The 22,346-nt window shown below is 47.3% G+C and overlaps 22 non-coding genes and 1 pseudogene across 22 annotated transcripts; 6 read left to right on the top strand and 17 right to left on the bottom strand.

Annotated features, from left to right (window-relative positions):
• Positions 1 to 1,817: 1,817 nt before the first annotated feature.
• LOC135029927 (U1 spliceosomal RNA) lies at positions 1,818 to 1,981 on the bottom strand. The gene has a single exon (XR_010225999.1). It is a non-coding gene; the product is annotated as a U1 spliceosomal RNA (small nuclear RNA).
• Positions 1,982 to 2,636: 655 nt separating this feature from the next.
• On the bottom strand, positions 2,637 to 2,799 carry LOC135029844 (U1 spliceosomal RNA). Its single transcript, XR_010225931.1, has one exon. It is a non-coding gene; the product is annotated as a U1 spliceosomal RNA (small nuclear RNA).
• A 152-nt stretch (positions 2,800 to 2,951) lies between these two features.
• LOC135029757 (U1 spliceosomal RNA) lies at positions 2,952 to 3,115 on the bottom strand. Its single transcript, XR_010225852.1, has one exon. It is a non-coding gene; the product is annotated as a U1 spliceosomal RNA (small nuclear RNA).
• Positions 3,116 to 3,789: 674 nt separating this feature from the next.
• Positions 3,790 to 3,952, bottom strand: LOC135029822 (U1 spliceosomal RNA). The gene has a single exon (XR_010225911.1). It is a non-coding gene; the product is annotated as a U1 spliceosomal RNA (small nuclear RNA).
• A 152-nt stretch (positions 3,953 to 4,104) lies between these two features.
• On the bottom strand, positions 4,105 to 4,268 carry LOC135029941 (U1 spliceosomal RNA). The gene has a single exon (XR_010226013.1). It is a non-coding gene; the product is annotated as a U1 spliceosomal RNA (small nuclear RNA).
• A 659-nt stretch (positions 4,269 to 4,927) lies between these two features.
• LOC135029795 (U1 spliceosomal RNA) lies at positions 4,928 to 5,090 on the bottom strand. Its single transcript, XR_010225889.1, has one exon. It is a non-coding gene; the product is annotated as a U1 spliceosomal RNA (small nuclear RNA).
• A 152-nt stretch (positions 5,091 to 5,242) lies between these two features.
• Positions 5,243 to 5,406, bottom strand: LOC135029936 (U1 spliceosomal RNA). Its single transcript, XR_010226008.1, has one exon. It is a non-coding gene; the product is annotated as a U1 spliceosomal RNA (small nuclear RNA).
• Positions 5,407 to 6,061: 655 nt separating this feature from the next.
• Positions 6,062 to 6,224, bottom strand: LOC135029843 (U1 spliceosomal RNA). Its single transcript, XR_010225930.1, has one exon. It is a non-coding gene; the product is annotated as a U1 spliceosomal RNA (small nuclear RNA).
• A 152-nt stretch (positions 6,225 to 6,376) lies between these two features.
• Positions 6,377 to 6,540, bottom strand: LOC135029756 (U1 spliceosomal RNA). Its single transcript, XR_010225851.1, has one exon. It is a non-coding gene; the product is annotated as a U1 spliceosomal RNA (small nuclear RNA).
• A 674-nt stretch (positions 6,541 to 7,214) lies between these two features.
• On the bottom strand, positions 7,215 to 7,377 carry LOC135029821 (U1 spliceosomal RNA). Its single transcript, XR_010225910.1, has one exon. It is a non-coding gene; the product is annotated as a U1 spliceosomal RNA (small nuclear RNA).
• A 152-nt stretch (positions 7,378 to 7,529) lies between these two features.
• Positions 7,530 to 7,693, bottom strand: LOC135029739 (U1 spliceosomal RNA). Its single transcript, XR_010225835.1, has one exon. It is a non-coding gene; the product is annotated as a U1 spliceosomal RNA (small nuclear RNA).
• Positions 7,694 to 8,364: 671 nt separating this feature from the next.
• Positions 8,365 to 8,527, bottom strand: LOC135029819 (U1 spliceosomal RNA). Its single transcript, XR_010225908.1, has one exon. It is a non-coding gene; the product is annotated as a U1 spliceosomal RNA (small nuclear RNA).
• Positions 8,528 to 8,679: 152 nt separating this feature from the next.
• LOC135029940 (U1 spliceosomal RNA) lies at positions 8,680 to 8,843 on the bottom strand. Its single transcript, XR_010226012.1, has one exon. It is a non-coding gene; the product is annotated as a U1 spliceosomal RNA (small nuclear RNA).
• Positions 8,844 to 9,502: 659 nt separating this feature from the next.
• On the bottom strand, positions 9,503 to 9,665 carry LOC135029799 (U1 spliceosomal RNA). Its single transcript, XR_010225893.1, has one exon. It is a non-coding gene; the product is annotated as a U1 spliceosomal RNA (small nuclear RNA).
• Positions 9,666 to 9,817: 152 nt separating this feature from the next.
• Positions 9,818 to 9,981, bottom strand: LOC135029935 (U1 spliceosomal RNA). The gene has a single exon (XR_010226007.1). It is a non-coding gene; the product is annotated as a U1 spliceosomal RNA (small nuclear RNA).
• A 698-nt stretch (positions 9,982 to 10,679) lies between these two features.
• On the bottom strand, positions 10,680 to 10,815 carry LOC135029867 (U1 spliceosomal RNA; annotated as a pseudogene).
• A 152-nt stretch (positions 10,816 to 10,967) lies between these two features.
• Positions 10,968 to 11,131, bottom strand: LOC135029724 (U1 spliceosomal RNA). Its single transcript, XR_010225821.1, has one exon. It is a non-coding gene; the product is annotated as a U1 spliceosomal RNA (small nuclear RNA).
• An 8,066-nt stretch (positions 11,132 to 19,197) lies between these two features.
• LOC135029942 (U1 spliceosomal RNA) lies at positions 19,198 to 19,361 on the top strand. Its single transcript, XR_010226014.1, has one exon. It is a non-coding gene; the product is annotated as a U1 spliceosomal RNA (small nuclear RNA).
• A 152-nt stretch (positions 19,362 to 19,513) lies between these two features.
• On the top strand, positions 19,514 to 19,676 carry LOC135029794 (U1 spliceosomal RNA). Its single transcript, XR_010225888.1, has one exon. It is a non-coding gene; the product is annotated as a U1 spliceosomal RNA (small nuclear RNA).
• A 671-nt stretch (positions 19,677 to 20,347) lies between these two features.
• LOC135029767 (U1 spliceosomal RNA) lies at positions 20,348 to 20,511 on the top strand. Its single transcript, XR_010225862.1, has one exon. It is a non-coding gene; the product is annotated as a U1 spliceosomal RNA (small nuclear RNA).
• A 152-nt stretch (positions 20,512 to 20,663) lies between these two features.
• Positions 20,664 to 20,826, top strand: LOC135029770 (U1 spliceosomal RNA). The gene has a single exon (XR_010225864.1). It is a non-coding gene; the product is annotated as a U1 spliceosomal RNA (small nuclear RNA).
• A 674-nt stretch (positions 20,827 to 21,500) lies between these two features.
• On the top strand, positions 21,501 to 21,664 carry LOC135029732 (U1 spliceosomal RNA). Its single transcript, XR_010225829.1, has one exon. It is a non-coding gene; the product is annotated as a U1 spliceosomal RNA (small nuclear RNA).
• Positions 21,665 to 21,816: 152 nt separating this feature from the next.
• On the top strand, positions 21,817 to 21,979 carry LOC135029779 (U1 spliceosomal RNA). Its single transcript, XR_010225873.1, has one exon. It is a non-coding gene; the product is annotated as a U1 spliceosomal RNA (small nuclear RNA).
• Positions 21,980 to 22,346: the final 367 nt, after the last annotated feature.

Raw genomic sequence — 22,346 nt, 5'->3', positions numbered from 1 at the left:
TGTGCTGTTTGGGGAGTGTTTTTTGGAAGGGCCATCATGCGTGACACTGCAGTGCCACTCCTAGATGGGCCAGGTGTTTGTGTCGGCCACTTGGGTCACTGAGCTTAGTCATCCAGCGACCTCGGTGCAAATTTTAGGACTAAAAATAATATTGTGAGGTGTGAGGTGTTAAGAATAGACTGAAAATTAGTGGAAATTATGGTTATTGAGGTTAATAATACTTTGGGATCAAAATGACTCCCAAATTCTATGATTTAAGCTGTTTTTTAGGGTTTTTTGAAAAAAACACCCGAATCCAAAACACACCCGAATCCGACAAAAAAAATTCGGTGAGGTTTAGCCAAAACGCGTTCGAACCCAAAACACGGCCGCGGAACCGAACCCAAAACCAAAACACAAAACCCGAAAAATTTCCGGTGCACATCTCTAGTGGCCATGCCATGTCACTGTGCAGGAGCCAGCACCACTCACACACTAGTCCCCGGTGCAGCCCCCAACCCCCGGGACACCCGGAGCAACAAAATGTAGATTCAGGCCACCAGGCCACGCCCCTACCTATGAAACCATGCCTCCTTTTTACCATTGCACTGCTTATCTGCGCGCACTGCATTACAATCTCCCTCGCCACCTCTCTGGGTGTCACCAGTGATAGTGACACCTCTGCCATGCTTGTAGCAGCTGGTCCTAAGATCTACACCTCAAGCCCTGAGTGTTTGCCCTTGTGACTTGTTGATCATCATAGCAAAGCAGATGCTTACAGAAAACTGCAGGGGCTTAGATTGAAAATAAAAAAAATTGATGGGTATAAGGTAGAGAGGAGCGGGTTCGGTTCTCCGAGAACCGAATTCCCCACGAACCCCACGAACTCCTCCTCCGAGGCAGGCTCGGTTGTTCCCGCCTGACTCGGAAAACCTGAACAAGGGAAAATGTCATCATCCCGCTGTCGGATTCTCGCGAGATTCGGATTCCATATAAAGAGCTGCGCGTTGCCGCCATTTTTACTCGTGCATTGAAGAGAGAGCGGAGAGGACGTGGCTATGTTCTCTCAGTGGAAATCTCAATATCAGTGCTCAGTATCAGTGGATACTTATTGCTGCTCAGTAATACTAGTAGTGTGTCTCTCCTGCTCAGTGTCAGTTCTCAGTAGTATCCTCATCAGTGCTCAGTATCACTGCTCATTGTCTTGTGCTGCATTGTTGTGCTCAGCATACTACAGTACATTACTAATAGTCCAGTGCTGCATCTTGCTGCTCAGTGTCAGTTCTAGTATCCTCATCAGTGCTCACTATCACTGCTCATTGCATTGTGGTGTTCTGTATACTACAGTAACATAGTAATATAGTAACATATAGTAACATAGTTTTTGAGGTTGAATAGAGGCAAATTGCCCATCATGTTCAACCTGTTTTAAGTTGTGATGATTCTACATACTTGCTGAATAATGTTTTATGACTAGTTAGCTACTACAACTCATGTTACCCCCGGATTAACCATGTTGATATTTTAAGTATTATAACCTTGGATAGCTTTTTCATTCAGAAATGTATCCATTCCTTTTTTAAATCCAATTACAGAGTCCGCCATTACCACCTTCCCTGGCAGGGAATTCCACATCCTGATTGCCCTAACAGTGAAGATCATAGTATCTCACCTGGCAGGTAAGTAGGAGTTGGGCCAGAGCTGTGGAGGATTGCTGCTCGGGCACCCCCTGTCAAATGAAGGAGATCCAACTGAGGCAGCACAAGGGAACTCTCGAAAGAAGAACAAGGCTAGAGGAAGATCTGAGACAAAGAAATCTGACTTTTACCAGAGCTGACCAGAGGAAAGCACAAACACAGTCCCCCACTACCACAAATAATGCAGTCGAGTTTCCCACATTTGGGGAAATCACAGGGGTCAGCATACCCAGAATGCAATGAATGAACCTCACCCTGGGAGAACAATCTTCATGACCATGGTATCGCCTATGCAAAATAAGTATGATTTGGGATAGGGCTGGGGAGGGCCGCTGCTCAGGCACATCTCTGTCAAGTAAAGGAGATTCAACTGAGGCAGCACAAGGGAACTCTCATCTGGGGACAACAACTGCAGGGAGAACACATATTTTCAGATGAACATGGGAGGGCAGAAGGCTGCCTAATACTGAAGCACCCCCAAACAACAAACCAAATGCAACAACTAGTACAAGCATTCCTGGGGGAAGTTCTGCAGAAGACGGATTTGCATACGGTGATGTCATCCAAGCAGTGGGCCAAAGTTGGCTGGATCCCTCATCTGCATATGAAAAGAGAAAAGGGGTATGCAGGGCATGGCGGCCTTTTGCGGCGCTTGGATGACCCTTAGTTCGCATTAAACACCCCCACCCTCCTTCGGTGTGGGGCTCATGTTGACAATGCCCCAGCCCCTGAAGCATTCAAGCTGATTTCTTACAGCAGCTTGGCACTGTAACAGCTCCAGAGCTGCTCTGTAAGGCAAGTAAAAGGGTGTGTAGTTTGCATTGTGCATTGGAAGGCACAAAGTAAGCAGACAGGAGGAGAAGTCAGGATAGTGCACAAGGGTATAAAAGGGAGGGGCTCAAGAAAAAAGAAGTGGAAACAGACAGCAAACTAGGCTGGAGAGAGACCTGAGACAAAGAGATCTGAATTATACGAGAGCCGACCAGGGGAAACACAAATTATGCAGTCAAGTTTCCCACATTTGGGGAAATCGCAGGGGCAGCACACCCAGAGTGCAATGGGTGAGCCTTGCCCTGGAAGATGCACCTTCATGATCATAGTATCTCACCTGGCAGGTAAGTAGGAGTTGGGCTTGAGCTGGGGAAGGTCGCTGCTCGGGCACCCCCCTGTCAAGTGAAGGAGATCCAACTGAGGCAGCACAAGGGAACTCTCGAAAGAAGAACAAGGCTAGAGGAAGATCTGAAACAAAGAAATCTGACTTTTACCAGAGCTGACCAGAGGAAAACACAAACACAGTCCCCCACTACCACAAATAATGCAGTCGAGTTACCCACATTTGGGGAAATCACAGGGGTCAGCATACCCAGAATGCAATGAATGAACCTCACCCTGGGAGAATAATCTTCATGACCATGGTATCTCATATGCAAAATAAGTATGATTTGGGATAGGGCTGGGGAGGGCCGCTGCTCAGGCACATCTCTGTCAAGTAAAGGAGATTCAACTGAGGCAGCACAAGGGAACTCTCATCTGGGGACAACAACTGCAGGGAGAACACATATTTTCAGATGAACATGGGAGGGCAGAAGGCTGCCTAATACTGAAGCACCCCCAAACAACAAACCAAATGCAACAACTAGTGCAAGCATTCCTGGGGGAAGGCCTGCCGCAGATGGATTTGCATATGGTGATGTCATCCAAGCAGTGGGTCAAAGTTGGCTTCAACCCTCGTCTGCATATGAAAAGAGAAAAGGGGCGTGCAGGGCATGGCGGCCTTTTGCGGTGCTTGGATGACCCTTAGTTTGCATGAAACACCCCCACCCTCCTTCGGTGTGGGTCTCATGTTGGCCATGCCCCAGCCCCTGAAGCATTCAAGCTGATTTCTTGCAGCAGCTTGGCACTGTAACAGCTCCAGAGCTGCTCTGTAAGGCAAGTAAAAGGGTGTGGGCCCTGCAGCACTACCTGTAGTTTGCATTGTGCATTGGAAGGCACAAAGTAAGCAGACAGGAGGAGAAGTCAGGATAGTGCACAAGGGTATAAAAGGGAGGGGCTCAAGAAAAAAGAAGTGGAAACAGACAGCAAACTAGGCTGTAGAGAGACCTGAGACAAAGAGATCTGAATTATACGAGAGCCGACCAGGGGAAACACAAATTCTGCAGTCAAGTTTCCCACATTTGGGGAAATCGCAGGGGCAGCACACCCAGAGTGCAATGGGTGAGCCTTGCCCTGGGAGAAGCACCTTCATGATCATAGTATCTCACCTGGCAGGTAAGTAGGAGTTGGGCTAGAGCTGGGGAGGGTCGCTGCTCGGGCACCCCCCTGTCAAGTGAAGGAGATCCAACTGAGGCAGCACAAGGGAACTCTCGAAAGAAGAACAAGGCTAGAGGAAGATCTGAGACAAAGAAATCTGACTTTTACCAGAGCTGACCAGAGGAAAACACAAACACAGTCCCCCACTACAACAAATAATGCAGTCGAGTTTCCCACATTTGGGGAAATCACAGGGGTCAGCATACCCAGAATGCAATGAATGAACCTCACCCTGGGAGAACAATCTTCATGACCATGGTATCTCCTATGCAAAATAAGTATGATTTGGGATAGGGCTGGGGAGGGCCGCTGCTCAGGCACATCTCTGTCAAGTAAAGGAGATTCAACTGAGGCAGCACAAGGGAACTCTCATCTGGGGACAACAACTGCAGGGAGAACACATATTTTCAGATGAACATGGGAGGGCAGAAGGCTGCCTAATACTGAAGCACCCCCAAACAACAAACCAAATGCAACAACTAGTGCAAGCATTCCTGGGGGAAGGCCTGCAGCAGATGGATTTGCATATGGTGATGTCATCCAAGCAGTGGGTCAAAGTTGGCTTCAACCCTCGTCTGCATATGAAAAGAGAAAAGGGGCGTCCAGGGCATGGCGGCCTTTTGCGGCGCTTGGATGACCCCTAGTTCGCATTAAACACCTCCACCCTCCTTCGGTGTGGGGCTCATGTTGGCTATGCCACAGCCCCTGAAGCATACAAGCTGATTTCTTGCAGCAGCTGGGCACTGTAACAGCTCCAGAGCTGCTCTGTACGGCAAGTAAAAGGGTGTGGGCCCTGCAGCACTACCTGTAGTTTGGAAGGCACAAAGTAAGCAGACGGGAGAAGTCAGGATAGTGCGCAAGGGCATAGAAGGGAGCAGCTCAAGAAAAGAGAAGTGGAAACAGACAGCAAACTAGGCTGGAGAGAGACCTGAGACAAAGAGATCTGAATTATACGAGAGCCGACCAGGGGAAACACAAATTATGCAGTCAAGTTTCCCACATTTGGGGAAATCGCAGGAGCAGCACACCCAGAGTGCAATGGGTGAGCCTTGCCCTGGGAGAAGCACCTTCATGATCATAGTATCTCACCTGGCAGGTAAGTAGGATTTGGGCTAGAGCTGGGGAGGGTCGCTGCTCGGGTACCCCCCTGTCAAGTGAAGGAGATCCAACTGAGGCAGCACAAGGGAACTCTCGAAAGAAGAACAAGGCTAGAGGAAGATCTGAGACAAAGAAATCTGACTTTTACCAGAGCTGACCAGAGGAAAGCACAAACACAGTCCCCCACTACCACAAATAATGCAGTCGAGTTTCCCACATTTGGGGAAATCACAGGGGTCAGCATACCCAGAATGCAATGAATGAACCTCACCCTGGGAAAACAATCTTCATGACCATGGTATCGCCTATGCAAAATAAGTATGATTTGGGATAGGGCTGGGGAGGGCCGCTGCTCAGGCACATCTCTGTCAAGTAAAGGAGATTCAACTGAGGCAGCACAAGGGAACTCTCATCTGGGGACAACAACTGCAGGGAGAACACATATTTTCAGATGAACATGGGAGGGCAGAAGGCTGCCTAATACTGAAGCACCCCCAAACAACAAACCAAATGCAACAACTAGTACAAGCATTCCTGGGGGAAGTTCTGCAGAAGACGGATTTGCATACGGTGATGTCATCCAAGCAGTGGGCCAAAGTTGGCTGGATCCCTCATCTGCATATGAAAAGAGAAAAGGGGTATGCAGGGCATGGCGGCCTTTTGCGGCGCTTGGATGACCCTTAGTTCGCATTAAACACCCCCACCCTCCTTCGGTGTGGGGCTCATGTTGACAATGCCCCAGCCCCTGAAGCATTCAAGCTGATTTCTTACAGCAGCTTGGCACTGTAACAGCTCCAGAGCTGCTCTGTAAGGCAAGTAAAAGGGTGTGTAGTTTGCATTGTGCATTGGAAGGCACAAAGTAAGCAGACAGGAGGAGAAGTCAGGATAGTGCACAAGGGTATAAAAGGGAGGGGCTCAAGAAAAAAGAAGTGGAAACAGACAGCAAACTAGGCTGGAGAGAGACCTGAGACAAAGAGATCTGAATTATACGAGAGCCGACCAGGGGAAACACAAATTATGCAGTCAAGTTTCCCACATTTGGGGAAATCGCAGGGGCAGCACACCCAGAGTGCAATGGGTGAGCCTTGCCCTGGAAGATGCACCTTCATGATCATAGTATCTCACCTGGCAGGTAAGTAGGAGTTGGGCTTGAGCTGGGGAAGGTCGCTGCTCGGGCACCCCCCTGTCAAGTGAAGGAGATCCAACTGAGGAAGCACAAGGGAACTCTCGAAAGAAGAACAAGGCTAGAGGAAGATCTGAAACAAAGAAATCTGACTTTTACCAGAGCTGACCAGAGGAAAACACAAACACAGTCCCCCACTACCACAAATAATGCAGTCGAGTTACCCACATTTGGGGAAATCACAGGGGTCAGCATACCCAGAATGCAATGAATGAACCTCACCCTGGGAGAATAATCTTCATGACCATGGTATCTCATATGCAAAATAAGTATGATTTGGGATAGGGCTGGGGAGGGCCGCTGCTCAGGCACATCTCTGTCAAGTAAAGGAGATTCAACTGAGGCAGCACAAGGGAACTCTCATCTGGGGACAACAACTGCAGGGAGAACACATATTTTCAGATGAACATGGGAGGGCAGAAGGCTGCCTAATACTGAAGCACCCCCAAACAACAAACCAAATGCAACAACTAGTGCAAGCATTCCTGGGGGAAGGCCTGCCGCAGATGGATTTGCATATGGTGATGTCATCCAAGCAGTGGGTCAAAGTTGGCTTCAACCCTCGTCTGCATATGAAAAGAGAAAAGGGGCGTGCAGGGCATGGCGGCCTTTTGCGGTGCTTGGATGACCCTTAGTTTGCATGAAACACCCCCACCCTCCTTCGGTGTGGGTCTCATGTTGGCCATGCCCCAGCCCCTGAAGCATTCAAGCTGATTTCTTGCAGCAGCTTGGCACTGTAACAGCTCCAGAGCTGCTCTGTAAGGCAAGTAAAAGGGTGTGGGCCCTGCAGCACTACCTGTAGTTTGCATTGTGCATTGGAAGGCACAAAGTAAGCAGACAGGAGGAGAAGTCAGGATAGTGCACAAGGGTATAAAAGGGAGGGGCTCAAGAAAAAAGAAGTGGAAACAGACAGCAAACTAGGCTGTAGAGAGACCTGAGACAAAGAGATCTGAATTATACGAGAGCCGACCAGGGGAAACACAAATTCTGCAGTCAAGTTTCCCACATTTGGGGAAATCGCAGGGGCAGCACACCCAGAGTGCAATGGGTGAGCCTTGCCCTGGGAGAAGCACCTTCATGATCATAGTATCTCACCTGGCAGGTAAGTAGGAGTTGGGCTAGAGCTGGGGAGGGTCGCTGCTCGGGCACCCCCCTGTCAAGTGAAGGAGATCCAACTGAGGCAGCACAAGGGAACTCTCGAAAGAAGAACAAGGCTAGAGGAAGATCTGAGACAAAGAAATCTGACTTTTACCAGAGCTGACCAGAGGAAAACACAAACACAGTCCCCCACTACAACAAATAATGCAGTCGAGTTTCCCACATTTGGGGAAATCACAGGGGTCAGCATACCCAGAATGCAATGAATGAACCTCACCCTGGGAAAACAATCTTCATGACCATGGTATCGCCTATGCAAAATAAGTATGATTTGGGATAGGGCTGGGGAGGGCCGCTGCTCAGGCACATCTCTGTCAAGTAAAGGAGATTCAACTGAGGCAGCACAAGGGAACTCTCATCTGGGGACAACAACTGCAGGGAGAACACATATTTTCAGATGAACATGGGAGGGCAGAAGGCTGCCTAATACTGAAGCACCCCCAAACAACAAACCAAATGCAACAACTAGTGCAAGCATTCCTGGGGGAAGGCCTGCAGCAGATGGATTTGCATATGGTGATGTCATCCAAGCAGTGGGTCAAAGTTGGCTTCAACCCTCGTCTGCATATGAAAAGAGAAAAGGGGCGTGCAGGGCATGGCGGCCTTTTGCGGCGCTTGGATGACCCCTAGTTCGCATTAAACACCTCCACCCTCCTTCGGTGTGGGGCTCATGTTGGCTATGCCTCAGCCCCTGAAGCATTCAAGCTGATTTCTTGCAGTAGCTGGGCTCTGTAACAGCTCCAGAGCTGCTCTGTACGGCAAGTAAAAGGGTGTGGGCCCTGCAGCACTACCTGTAGTTTGCATTGTGCATTGGAAGGCACAAAGTAAGCAGACGGGAGAAGTAAGGATAGTGCGCAAGGGCATAGAAGGGAGCGGCTCAAGAAAAGAGAAGTGGAAACAGACAGCAAACTAGGCTGGAGAGAGACCTGAGACAAAGAGATCTGAATTACATGAGAGCCGACCAGGGAACACTCAAATTATGCAGTCAAGTTTCCCACATTTGGGGAAATCGCAGGGGCAGCACACCCAGAGTGCAATGGGTGAGCCTTGCCCTGGGAGAAGCACCTTCATGATCATAGTATCTCACCTGGCAGGTAAGTAGGAGTTGGGCTAGAGCTGGGGAGGGTCGCTGCTCGGGCACCCCCCTGTCAAGTGAAGGAGATCCAACTGAGGCAGCACAAGGGAACTCTCGAAAGAAGAACAAGGCTAGAGGAAGATCTGAGACAAAGAAATCTGACTTTTACCAGAGCTGACCAGAGGAAAACACAAACACAGTCCCCCACTACAACAAATAATGCAGTCGAGTTTCCCACATTTGGGGAAATCACAGGGGTCAGCATACCCAGAATGCAATGAATGAACCTCACCCTGGGAGAACAATCTTCATGACCATGGTATCTCCTATGCAAAATAAGTATGATTTGGGATAGGGCTGGGGAGGGCCGCTGCTCAGGCACATCTCTGTCAAGTAAAGGAGATTCAACTGAGGCAGCACAAGGGAACTCTCATCTGGGGACAACAACTGCAGGGAGAACACATATTTTCAGATGAACATGGGAGGGCAGAAGGCTGCCTAATACTGAAGCACCCCCAAACAACAAACCAAATGCAACAACTAGTGCAAGCATTCCTGGGGGAAGGCCTGCAGCAGATGGATTTGCATATGGTGATGTCATCCAAGCAGTGGGTCAAAGTTGGCTTCAACCCTCGTCTGCATATGAAAAGAGAAAAGGGGCGTGCAGGGCATGGCGGCCTTTTGCGGCGCTTGGATGACCCCTAGTTCGCATTAAACACCTCCACCCTCCTTCGGTGTGGGGCTCATGTTGGCTATGCCACAGCCCCTGAAGCATACAAGCTGATTTCTTACAGCAGCTGGGCACTGTAACAGCTCCAGAGCTGCTCTGTACGGCAAGTAAAAGGGTGTGGGCCCTGCAGCACTACCTGTAGTTTGGAAGGCACAAAGTAAGCAAACGGGAGAAGTCAGGATAGTGCGCAAGGGCATAGAAGGGAGCAGCTCAAGAAAAGAGAAGTGGAAACAGACAGCAAACTAGGCTGGAGAGAGACCTGAGACAAAGAGATCTGAATTATACGAGAGCCGACCAGGGGAAACACAAATTATGCAGTCAAGTTTCCCACATTTGGGGAAATCGCAGGAGCAGCACACCCAGAGTGCAATGGGTGAGCTTTGCCCTGGGAGAAGCACCTTCATGATCATAGTATCTCACCTGGCAGGTAAGTAGGATTTGGGCTAGAGCTGGGGAGGGTCGCTGCTCGGGTACCCCCCTGTCAAGTGAAGGAGATCCAACTGAGGCAGCACAAGGGAACTCTCGAAAGAAGAACAAGGCTAGAGGAAGATCTGAGACAAAGAAATCTGACTTTTACCAGAGCTGACCAGAGGAAAGCACAAACACAGTCCCCCACTACCACAAATAATGCAGTCGAGTTTCCCACATTTGGGGAAATCACAGGGGTCAGCATACCCAGAATGCAATGAATGAACCTCACCCTGGGAAAACAATCTTCATGACCATGGTATCGCCTATGCAAAATAAGTATGATTTGGGATAGGGCTGGGGAGGGCCGCTGCTCAGGCACATCTCTGTCAAGTAAAGGAGATTCAACTGAGGCAGCACAAGGGAACTCTCATCTGGGGACAACAACTGCAGGGAGAACACATATTTTCAGATGAACATGGGAGGGCAGAAGGCTGCCTAATACTGAAGCACCCCCAAACAACAAACCAAATGCAACAACTAGTGCAAGCATTCCTGGGGGAAGGCCTGCAGCAGATGGATTTGCATATGGTGATGTCATCCAAGCAGTGGGTCAAAGTTGGCTTCAACCCTCGTCTGCATGTGAAAAGAGAAAAGGGGCGTGCAGGGCATGGCGGCCATTTGCGGCGCTTGGATGACCCCTAGTTCGCATTAAACACCTCCACCCTCCTTCGGTGTGGGGCTCATGTTGGCTATGCCTCAGCCCCTGAAGCATTCAAGCTGATTTCTTGCAGTAGCTGGGCTCTGTAACAGCTCCAGAGCTGCTCTGTACGGCAAGTAAAAGGGTGTGGGCCCTGCAGCACTACCTGTAGTTTGCATTGTGCATTGGAAGGCACAAAGTAAGCAGACGGGAGAAGTAAGGATAGTGCGCAAGGGCATAGAAGGGAGCGGCTCAAGAAAAGAGAAGTGGAAACAGACAGCAAACTAGGCTGGAGAGAGACCTGAGACAAAGAGATCTGAATTAAATGAGAGCCGACCAGGGAACACTCAAATTATGCAGTCAAGTTTCCCACATTTGGGGAAATCGCAGGGGCAGCACACCCAGAGTGCAATGGGTGAGCCTTGCCCTGGGAGAAGCAACTTCATGATCATAGTATCTCACCTGGCTGGTAAGTAGGAGTTGGGCTAGAGCTTGGGAGGGTCGCTGCTCGGGCACCCCCCTGTCAAGTGAAGGAGATCCAACTGAGGCAGCACAAGGGAACTCTCGAAAGAAGAACAAGGCTAGAGGAAGATCTGAGACAAAGAAATATGACTTTTACCAGAGCTGACCAGAGGAAAGCACAAACACAGTCCCCCACTACCACAAATAATGCAGTCGAGTTTCCCACATTTGGGGAAATTACAGGGGTCAGCATACCCAGAATGCAATGAATGAACCTAACCCTGGGAGAACAATCTTCATGACCATGGTATCTCCTATGCAAAATAAGTATGATTTGGGATAGGGCTGGGGAGGGCCGTTGCTCAGGCACATCTCTGTCAAGTAAGTTGCATTTGATTTGTTGTTTGGGGGTGCTTCAGTATTAGGCAGCCTTCTGCCCTACCATGTTCATCTGAAAATATGTGTTCTCCCTGCAGTTGTTGTCCCCAGATGAGAGTTCCCTTGTGCTGCCTCAGTTGAATCTCCTTTTGGAGAAGACCTCAATAAGATTGTAGCTGATCTGGCTACTGCTAAAACAGCTTGCCTACCTAGTATGACTCCTACCACGCAGAAGGCTAAAAGTACTTTTCTTGGCCCTTTCATCTTCCAGGTAAAGCGTACCCAAGGTCAGGCATACCCAAAGCAAGCTCATGTTTCCAGACCTGCCAAGCCCAGACTGAAGCAATCCTGGGCTGCCCATCAGCCTGCTTCCAAAACGGACAAGCCTGCCGCATGACGGTGCAGGCCTCCCTCTGGGGGATCCCAGGGTGGGGGGCCCGACTTCTAGGTTTGGCAAAGAAAGGTATAATTCTAAGCTAGAGAATTCTGTTTGGAGCTCACCTTGCACTTTGTGAAGAAATAATCAGCATTGTGGCTGAGCAGATACATGTAGTGTGTGGCTGCAAACTGCATGGATCTGCTGCGTTGTAATGCTGATTCTTTTTTTTTTGCAAAGTACCAATAGCTTCATATAATGTTCACAATTTTTATGCAGGATCAAATAGCTCAATAGGTAGGGTGTTTGATTAGAATTCAACAGGTTATAGGTTTGAATCCTGGGTATGGTAGTTTGAGATGTGTTATTTAATAAAGTATGTTGTTCTGACTGCTGGCATCCTATCACCTGGGATATCATACTAAATAAATGGAGGTGATCAAATTTTTTTTTTTAACTAGGGACAATTTCCAGATACTTCTCTTTATAACTGAGATTGCCCCCTGGAACTTCACATCAGTTGACAACTATGCATGAGTGGGCAGTGCTTGCCCTGGATCTGCCCACCCATTTATGTGCCGTCATAAAATAAAGCATGACTGACAGTTATCCTGGGCGTACACTACACAATTATCTGTCAGGCTATCTATCCAGTCTGGATGGATGGAATGAAAATCTGGTAATGTATTGGAGCAAATGTCAATTAGCCATTTGCTCCCAAACACTAGAAAAGTGGTCAAAAATGGTCATTACACAAATTGGTTAAACCCAAAATTTAACCAATTTGTTTAGGGGACCATTTTTGTCCATTTTTTAGTGTTTGAGAGTAAATCGTTGATGGTCATTTGCTCACATAGATAACCGGATTTCTATTCCAACCAGCCAGTGTTGGAGAGATGGTCTGCCAGATTACATAATGCATACCAGAGCCATAACTAGACTTTTTGGTTCCCTGTGACAGAGAATTATATGCCCCCCCCCCCTCCCTCCCTCCCTCCCCATTTTTTCAATATGGACAAAAGGTGCATGCCTTGTGGGGAAGGGGCATAACAAGATTGGTCTCAGAGAAAGCACATGAGATATGAAGATATATCTAGTATACTTGACACTCAATGGTTTGTGGTATTGCCGGGGTGCCCTCCTTAAATGCATATACAGTCACACATGGCATGTTTGTGTAAATGGCATATCAGCAGTCAGCACTAACTGGTGACATGCCATTTGTACAAGTAAGCCATGTGTGACTAATATATACAAACATACACCTCAAACTATCATACCCAGGATTCAAACCTATAACCTGTTGAATTCTAATCAAACACCCTGCCCATTGAGCTACTTGATCCTGCATTTATTCTAACCTCCAAAAACAGATTCAGTTGCATTTTCCAGCGTGTATTGTTTGCGCCTTTGCAAATGTCTTACATCGACAAACTTATTTAGTACTATTTTGCAAATAGGGTTACATTGTCGCAACATTGTGTTCCCTAATTGCTTGAATTTTTAAATGCAAAAATTGATAAAGACACCTGATAATTGCTCTGTGGAGTCTTATTTTGTGTCTACTTCTTATCTACATTTAATTCCCTACCTCTAATCAAGGCATTTTTAAATGCTGGGCGCTGCCAGGACGTGAGGCCTACCTAGTCTTTAGATCTGAATTTGAATGTACTTGTGAACTAACTTAATTTCCTACTTCTAAATTCATTCCTAAATTCACTACTTACATTAATCCTGTAGTTGGGCATTTTGAGCCTTCAATTGTGGGCATTGTTTTGTGTCCAGACCAGCAGCTGGTGGTGTGCATTTGCTGGAAAGGCATCGAAGACTTCCGATATGCTGCTTCTCCTGATGTGTGTCTGCCTCAAGTGGCTGTCAGCAAATGCATGCTAGACACCCCATTCCAAGCTGATTGTGACATCACGGAACATGCATCATAGAACAGGCATGCTAGAACATGGGTCTTCAACCTGCGACCCTCCAGCTGCTGTGGAACTACATATCCCAGCATGCCCTGCCTCAGTTTTAGCATACCTTAATAGCAAAACTGTGGCAGGGCATGCTGGGATGTGTAGTTTCACAGCAGCTGGAGGGCCACAGGATGAAGACCCATGTGCTAGAACCAAACCGCAGGTACATTGAATGCTAGCAAGCTGAATGTTTAAATCCTTTTTGTTCCGCAGCATTCCAATGCGGAAGATTCCATGGAACCAGAGATTATTCCATTGAGAAGGACATGCTGCCTGGATGACTGCACTGTGCAAATTAAATCACGGAGCTAGTTGGCTTGTGGGTGGCTCTGGTGACTGGGTGGTTGGGTGGGCGGTATGTCGGAGGTGGAGCACATGCAAATGAATGTGTATCATCCAGCTAGTGAGAGAGAAAACTAATGCAGGAGTGTGCCTGCTTGTCAGTGAGTTATGCACCTTGCCAGACGTCAAATCTACATGGAGCAACTGGAGGGGACAAGAGCAGGTTTGGAAAATATAGACAGAAGAGCATATATGCTGGCGCATTCTCCATGATTGTGTCAGCTTATGTTTTGGTGCACTGCACTTTCCTCCACTAAGTTTTAGCCATTTTGTTTAAACGCAAGTGTAGTTGCTTCTCGCTCTTTTGGCTGTGATATTGTATCGTGGTTGAAGAGTCTGCTGGAGGGATTGTTTTCTTCATTGGCGAGAGACTGAAGATATTCCAGGATGGAAGGCTTGGGAACACTATCTGTTTTTCAGTTGTGGAAGAGTTGAAAGACCGGATTGGACTACATTCTATAGTAAAGGGTATTTTTGTATTTATTAATCCTCCCTTTATATGTGTCTGTCTTTCAATAAAGCTTTGGGCTTGTGATTCCGTCACCCTCTTACACTCCACACCCATAGCCTTATTAACTATTGTATTGTTTAAATGTATAGTGCAGTTCATGATTTATAGTGTAGGCTGGCCTGTGCTGTAGTTCTTGAACTGTACTATACCGACAGCATTTGTATTGTGTTTTGGCTGTGCTGCAACACAGTACTTATGTGTGTAATGTTTATGTATGTTTTTTTTGCTTCTTTATGTCAATAAAGACTGCTTTTTCAATCCAATATCTGAAAACAATCAATGTTTATCTTTGATGGCAATAGAAGTGGTATGATATTTGCTGCTTTTGAAAGGCAATATCTGATATGTCCCCTATCTGGGAACCATATATTAAATGGCTTTTCAGAAAAGGGAGATGGGAGAAGAGCTTTCAGTACTTGTAGGACCGATGCACATTTCCTATTCTAGCCTCCAAAAACAGATTCAGTTGCATTTTCCAGCGTGTTTTGGATGCGCCTTTGCAAATGTCTTACATCGACAAACTTATTTAGTACTATTTTGCAAATAGGGTTACATTGTTGCAACATTGTGTTCCCTAATTGCTTGATTTTTTAAATGCAACAATTGATAAAAACACCTGATAACTGCTCTGCGGAGTCTTATTTTGTGTCTACTTCTTATCTACATTTAATTCCGTACCTCTAATCAAGGCATTTTTAAATGCTGGCGGCTGCCAGGACGTGAGGCCTACCTAGACTTTAGATCTGAATTTGAATGTACTTGTGAACTAACTTAATTTCCTACTTCTAAATTCATTCCTAAATTCACTACTTACATGAATCCTGTAGTTGGGCATTTTGGGACTTCGATTGTGGGCATTGTTTTGTGTCCAGACCAGCAGCAGGTGGTGTGCATTTGCTGGAAAGGCATCGAAGACCTCCGATATGCTGCATCTCCTGATGTGTGTCTCCCTCAAGTGGCTGTCAGCAAATGCCTGCTAGACACCCCATTCCAAGCTGATTGTGACATCACGGAACATGCATCATAGAACAGGCATGCTAAAACATGGGTCTTCAACCTGCGACCCTCCAGCTGCTGTGGAACTACACATCCCAGCATGCCCTGCCTCAGTTTTAGCATACCTTAATAGCAAAACTGTGGCTGGGCATGCTGGGATGTGTAGTTTCACAGCAGCTGGAGGGCCACAGGATGAAGACCCATGTGCTAGAGCCAAGCCACAGGTACATTGAATGCTAGCAAGCTGAATATTTAAATCCTTTTTGTTCCGCAGCATTCCAATGCGGAAGATTCCATGGAACCAGAGATCCTTCCATTGAGAAGGACATGCTGCCTGGATGACTACACTGTGCAAATTAAATCACGGAGCCAGTTGGTTTGTGGGTGGCTCTGGTGACTGGGTGGTTGGGTGGGTGGTGTGTCGGAGGTGGAGCACATGCAAATGATTGTGTATCATCCAGCTAGTGAGAGAGAAAACTCATGCAGGAGTGTGCCTGCTTGTCAGTGGGTTATGCACCTTGCCAGACGTTAAATCTACATAGAGCAGCTGGAGGGGACAAGAGCAGGTTTGCAAAATATAGATAGAAGAGCATATATGCTGGCGCATTCTCCATGATTGTGTCAGCTTATGTTTTGGTGCACTGCACTTTCCTCCGCTAAGTTTTAGCCATTTTTGTTAAGCTCAAGTGTAGTTGCTTCTCGGCCTTTTGGCTGTGATCTTGTATTGTGGTTGAAGGGTCTGCTGGAGGGAGGGATTGCTTTCTTCATTGGCGAAAGACCAAAGATATTCCAGGATGGAAGGCTTGGGAACACTATCCGTTTTTCAATTGTGGAAGAGTTGAAAGACCGGATTGGACTACATTCTATAGTAAAGGATGTCTTTCTATTTATTAATCCTCCCCTTATATGTGTCAGTCTTTCAATAAAGCTTCGGGCTTGTGATTCCCTCACCCTCTTACACTCCACACCCATAGCCTTATTAACTGTTGTATTATTGTACAGTTTAAATGTATAGTGCAGTTCATGATTTATAGTGTAGGCTGGCCTGTGCTGTAGTTCTTGAACTGTACTATACCGTCAGCATTTGTATTGTGTTTTGGCTGTGCCGCAACGCGGTACTTATGTGTGTAATGTTTATGTATGTTTTTTTGCTTCTTTATGTGCATCGGTCCTACAAGTACTGAAAGCTCTTCTCCCATCTCCCTTTTCTGAAAAGCCATTTAATATATGGGCCCTCATTCCGAGTTGTTCGCTCGCAAGGCGAATGTAGCAGAGTTACACACGCTAAGCCGCCGCCTACTGGGAGTGAATCTTAGCTTCTTAAAATTGCGACCGACGTACGCGCAATATTGCGATTACAAACGAGTTAGCAGTTTCTGAGTAGCTTCAGACTTACTCTGCCTGTGCGATCAGTTCAGTGCTTTTCGTTCCTGGCTGACGTCATAAACACACCCAGCGTTCGCCCAGGCACTCCCACCGTTTCTCCGGCCACTCCTGCGTTTTTTCCGGAAACTGTAGCGTTTCCAGCCACACGCCCCTAAAACGCCGTGCATCCGCCCAGTAACACCCATTTCCTGTCAATCACAATGCGAACGTCGGAGCGATGAAAATGCCGTGAGTAAACTTACTTTCTTCATAGTAAAGTTACTTGGCGCAGTCGCAGTGCGAACATTGCGCATGCGCACTAAGAGAATTCTCACTGCGATGCGATGAAAATCTCCGAGCGAACAACTCGGAATGAGGGCCCTGGTTCCCAGATAGGGGACATATCAGATATTGGATTTCAAAAGCATCAAATATCATACCACTTTTATTGCCATCAAAGATAAACATTGATTGTTTTCAGATATTGGCTTGAAAAAGCAGTCTTTATTGACATAAAAAAAAACATACATAAACATTACACACATAAATACAGTGTTGCAGCACAGCCAAAACACAATACAAATGCTGACGGTATAGTACAGTTCAAGAACTACAGCACAGGCCAGCCTACACTATAAATCATGAACTGCACTATACATTTAAACTATACAATAATACAACAGTTAATAAGGCTATGGGTGTGGAGTGTAAGAGGGTGAGGGATTCACAAAACCGAAGCTTTATTGTAACACAGACACATATAAGGGGAGGGTCAATAAATAGAAAGATATCCTTTACTATAGAATGTAGTCCAATCCGACCTCTGTGCTCTTCCACAACTGAAAAACAGATAGTGTTCCCAAGCCTTCCATCCTGGAATATCTTTGGTCTTTCGCCAATGAAGAAAACAATCCCTCCCTCCAGCAGACCCTTCAACCACGATACAAGATCACAGCCAAAAGGCCGAGAAGCAACTACACTTGAGCTTAACAAAAATGGCTAAAACTTAGTGGAGGAAAGTGCAGTGCACCAAAACATAAGCTGACACAATCATGGAGAATGCGCCAGCATATATGCTCTTCTATCTATATTTTGCAAACCTGCTCTTGTCCCCTCCAGCTGCTCTATGTAGATTTAACGTCTGGCAAGGTGCATAACCCACTGACAAGCAGGCACACTCCTGCATGAGTTTTCTCTCTCACTAGCTGGATGATACACAATCATTTGCATGTGCTCCACTTCCGACACACCACCCACCCAACCACCCAGCTCTAGCTGGCTTGGCTCTAGCACATGGGTCTTCATCCTGTGGCCCTCCAGCTGCTGTGAAACTACACATCCCAGCATGCCCTGCCACAGTTTTGCTATTAAGGTATGCTAAAACTGAGGCAGGGCATGCTGGGATGTGTAGTTCCACAGCAGCTGGAGGGTCGCAGGTTGAAGACCCATGTTTTAGCATGCCTGTTCTATGATGCATGTCTAGCAGGCATTTGCTGACTGTCACTTGAGGGAGACACACATCAGGAGATGCAGCATATCGGAGGTCTTCGATGCCTTTCCAGCAAATGCACACCACCTGCTGCTGGTCTGGACACAAAACAATGCCCACAATCGAAGTCCCAAAATGCCCAACTACAGGATTCATGTAAGTAGTGAATTTAGGAATGAATTTAGAAGTAGGAAATTAAGTTAGTTCACAAGTACATTCAAATTCAGATCTAAAGACTAAACACAAAACACAAAATAAGACTCCACAGAGCAATTATCAGGTGTCTTTATCAATTGTTGCATTTAAAAAATCAAGCAATTAGGGAACACAATGTTGCGACAATCTAACCCTATTTGCAAAATAGTACTAAATAAGTTTGTCGATGTAAGACATTTGCAAAGGCGCAAACAAAACACGCTGGAAAATGCAACTGAATCTGTTTTTGGAGGTTAGAATAGATGCAGGATCAAGTAGCTCAATGGGTAGGGTGTTTGATTAGAATTCAACAGGTTATAGGTTTGAATCCTGGGTATGATAGTTTGAGGTGTTATTTAATAAAGCATGTTTATATATTAGTCACACATGGCTTACTTGTACAAATGGCATGTCACCAGTTAGTGCTGACTGCTGATATGCCATTTGCACAAACATGCCATGTGTGACTGTATATGCATTTAAGGAGTGCACCCCGGCAATACCACAAACCATTGAGTGCCAAGTATACTAGATATATCTTCATATCTCATGTGCTTTCTCTGAGACCAATCTTGTTATGCCCCTTCCCCAGAAGGCATGCACCTTTTGTCCATATTGCAAAAATGGGGAGGGGGGGGCATATAATTATCTGTCACAGGGCACCAAAAAGTCTAGTTATGGCTCTGGTATGCATTATGTAATCTGGCAGACCATCTCTCCTTTACTTGACAGAGATGTGCCTGAGCAGCGGCCCTCCCCAGCCCTATCCCAAATCATACTTATTTTGCATAGGAGATACCATGGTCATGAAGATTGTTCTCCCAGGGTGAGGTTCATTCATTGCATTCTGGGTATGCTGACCCCTGTGATTTCCCCAAATGTGGGAAACTCGACTGCATTATTTGTGGTAGTGGGGGACTGTGTTTGTGCTTTCCTCTGGTCAGCTCTGGTAAAAGTCAGATTTCTTTGTCTCAGATCTTCCTCTAGCCTTGTTCTTCTTTCGAGAATTCCCTTGTGCTGCCTCAGTTGGATCTCCTTCACTTGACAGGGGGGTACCCGAGCAGCGACCCTCCCCAGCTCTAGCCCAACTCCTACTTACCTGCCAGGTGAGATACTATGATCATGAAGGTGCTTCTCCCAGGGCAAGGCTCACCCATTGCACTCTGGGTGTGCTGCTCCTGCGATTTCCCCAAATGTGGGAAACTTGACTGCATAATTTGTGTTTCCCCTGGTCGGCTCTCGTATAATTCAGATCTCTTTGTCTCAGGTCTCTCTCCAGCCTAGTTTGCTGTCTGTTTCCACTTCTCTTTTCTTGAGCCGCTCCCTTCTATGCCCTTGCGCACTATCCTTACTTCTCCCGTCTGCTTACTTTGTGCCTTCCAAAGCACAATGCAAACTACAGGTAGTGCTGCAGGGCCCACACCCTTTTACTTGCCGTACAGAGCAGCTCTAGAGCTGTTACAGTGCCCAGCTGCTGCAAGAAATCAGCTTGTATGCTTCAGGGGCTGGGGCATAGCCAACATGAGCCCCACACCGAAGGAGGGTGGAGGTGTTTAATGCGAACTAGGGGTCATCCAAGCACCGCAAAAGGCCGCCATGCCCTGCACGCCCCTTTTCTCTTTTCATATGCAGACGAGGGTTGAAGCCAACTTTGACCCACTGCTTGGATGACATCACCATATGCAAATCCATCTGCTGCAGGCCTTCCCCCAGGAATGCTTGCACTAGTTGTTGCATTTGGTTTGTTGTTTGGGGGTGCTTCAGTATTAGGCAGCCTTCTGCCCTCCCATGTTCATCTGAAAATATGTGTTCTCCCTGCAGTTGTTGTCCCCAGATGAGAGTTCCCTTGTGCTGCCTCAGTTGAATCTCCTTTACTTGACAGAGATGTGCCTGAGCAGCGGCCCTCCCCAGCCCTATCCCAAATCATACTTATTTTGCATAGGCGATACCATGGTCATGAAGATTGTTCTCCAAGGCTGAGGTTCATTCATTGCATTCTGGGTATGCTGACCCCTGTGATTTCCCCAAATGTGGGAAACTTGACTGCATTATTTGTTGTAGTGGGGGACTGTGTTTGTGTTTTCCTCTGGTCAGCTCTGGTAAAAGTCACATTTTTTTGTCTCAGATCTTCCTCTAGCCTTGTTCTTCTTTCGAGAGTTCCCTTGTGCTGCCTCAGTTGGATCTCCTTCACTTGACAGGGGGGTGCCCGAGCAGCGACCCTCCCAAGCTCTAGCCCAACTCCTACTTACCTGCCAGGTGAGATACTATGATCATGAAGGTGCTTCTCCCAGGGCAAGGCTCACCCATTGCACTCTGGGTGTGCTGCCCCTGCGATTTCCCCAAATGTGGGAAACTTGACTGCAGAATTTGTGTTTCCCCTGGTCGGCTCTCGTGTAATTCAGATCTCTTTGTCTCAGGTCTCTCTCCAGCCTAGTTTGCTGTCTGTTTCCACTTCTTTTTTCTTGAGCCCCTCCCTTTTATACCCTTGTGCACTATCCTGACTTCTCCTCCTGTCTGCTTACTTTGTGCCTTCCAATGCACAATGCAAACTACAGGTAGTGCTGCAGGGCCCACAACCTTTTACTTGCCTTACAGAGCAGCTCTGGAGCTGTTACAGTGCCAAGCTGCCGCAAGAAATCAGCTTGAATGCTTCAGGGGCTGGGGCATGGCCAACATGAGACCCACACCGAAGGAGGGTGGGGGTGTTTAATGCAAACTAAGGGTCATCCAAGCGCCGCAAAAGGCCGCCATGCCCTGCACGCCCCTTTTCTCTTTTCATATGCAGACGAGGGTTGAAGCCAACTTTGACCCACTGCTTGGATGACATCACCATATGCAAATCCATCTGCGGCAGGCCTTCCCCCAGGAATGCTTGCACTAGTTGTTGCATTTGGTTTGTTGTTTGGGGGTGCTTCAGTATTAGGCAGCCTTCTGCCCTCCCATGTTCATCTGAAAATATGTGTTCTCCCTGCAGTTGTTGTCCCCAGATGAGAGTTCCCTTGTGCTGCCTCAGTTGAATCTCCTTTACTTGACAGAGATGTGCCTGAGCAGCGGCCCTCCCCAGCCCTATTCCAAATCATACTTATTTTGCATAGGAGATACCATGGTCATGAAGATTATTCTCCCAGGGTGAGGTTCATTCATTGCATTCTGGGTATGCTGACCCCTGTGATTTCCCCAAATGTGGGTAACTCGACTGCATTATTTGTGGTAGTGGGGGACTGTGTTTGTGTTTTCCTCTGGTCAGCTCTGGTAAAAGTCAGATTTCTTTGTCTCAGATCTTCCTCTAGCCTTGTTCTTCTTTCGAGAGTTCCCTTGTGCTGCCTCAGTTGGATCTCCTTCACTTGACAGGGGGGTGCCCGAGCAGCGACCCTCCCCAGCTCAAGCCCAACTCCTACTTACCTGCCAGGTGAGATACTATGATCATGAAGGTGCTTCTCCCAGGGCAAGGCTCACCCATTGCACTCTGGGTGTGCTGCCCCTGCGATTTCCCCAAATGTGGGAAACTTGACTGCATAATTTGTGTTTCCCCTGGTCGGCTCTCGTATAATTCAGATCTCTTTGTCTCAGGTCTCTCTCCAGCCTAGTTTGCTGTCTGTTTCCACTTCTTTTTTCTTCAGCCCCTCCCTTTTATACCCTTGTGCACTATCCTGACTTCTCCTCCTGTCTGCTTACTTTGTGCCTTCCAATGCACAATGCAAACTACACACCCTTTTACTTGCCTTACAGAGCAGCTCTGGAGCTGTTACAGTGCCAAGCTGCTGCAAGAAATCAGCTTGAATGCTTCAGGGGATGGGGCATGGCCAACATGAGCCCCACACCAAAGGAGGGTAGGGGTGTTTAATGCGAACTAGGGGTCATCCAAGCACTGCAAAAGGCCGCCATGCCCTGCATGCCCCTTTTCTCTTTTCATATGCAAATGAG

The sequence above is a fragment of the Pseudophryne corroboree genome, unplaced genomic scaffold (assembly GCF_028390025.1).
Source record: "Pseudophryne corroboree isolate aPseCor3 unplaced genomic scaffold, aPseCor3.hap2 scaffold_493, whole genome shotgun sequence".
Taxonomy (NCBI): Eukaryota; Metazoa; Chordata; class Amphibia; order Anura; family Myobatrachidae; genus Pseudophryne; species Pseudophryne corroboree.
Note: the sequence above shows the minus strand (reverse complement) of the source record. Positions and strands in the feature narration are given on the sequence as shown.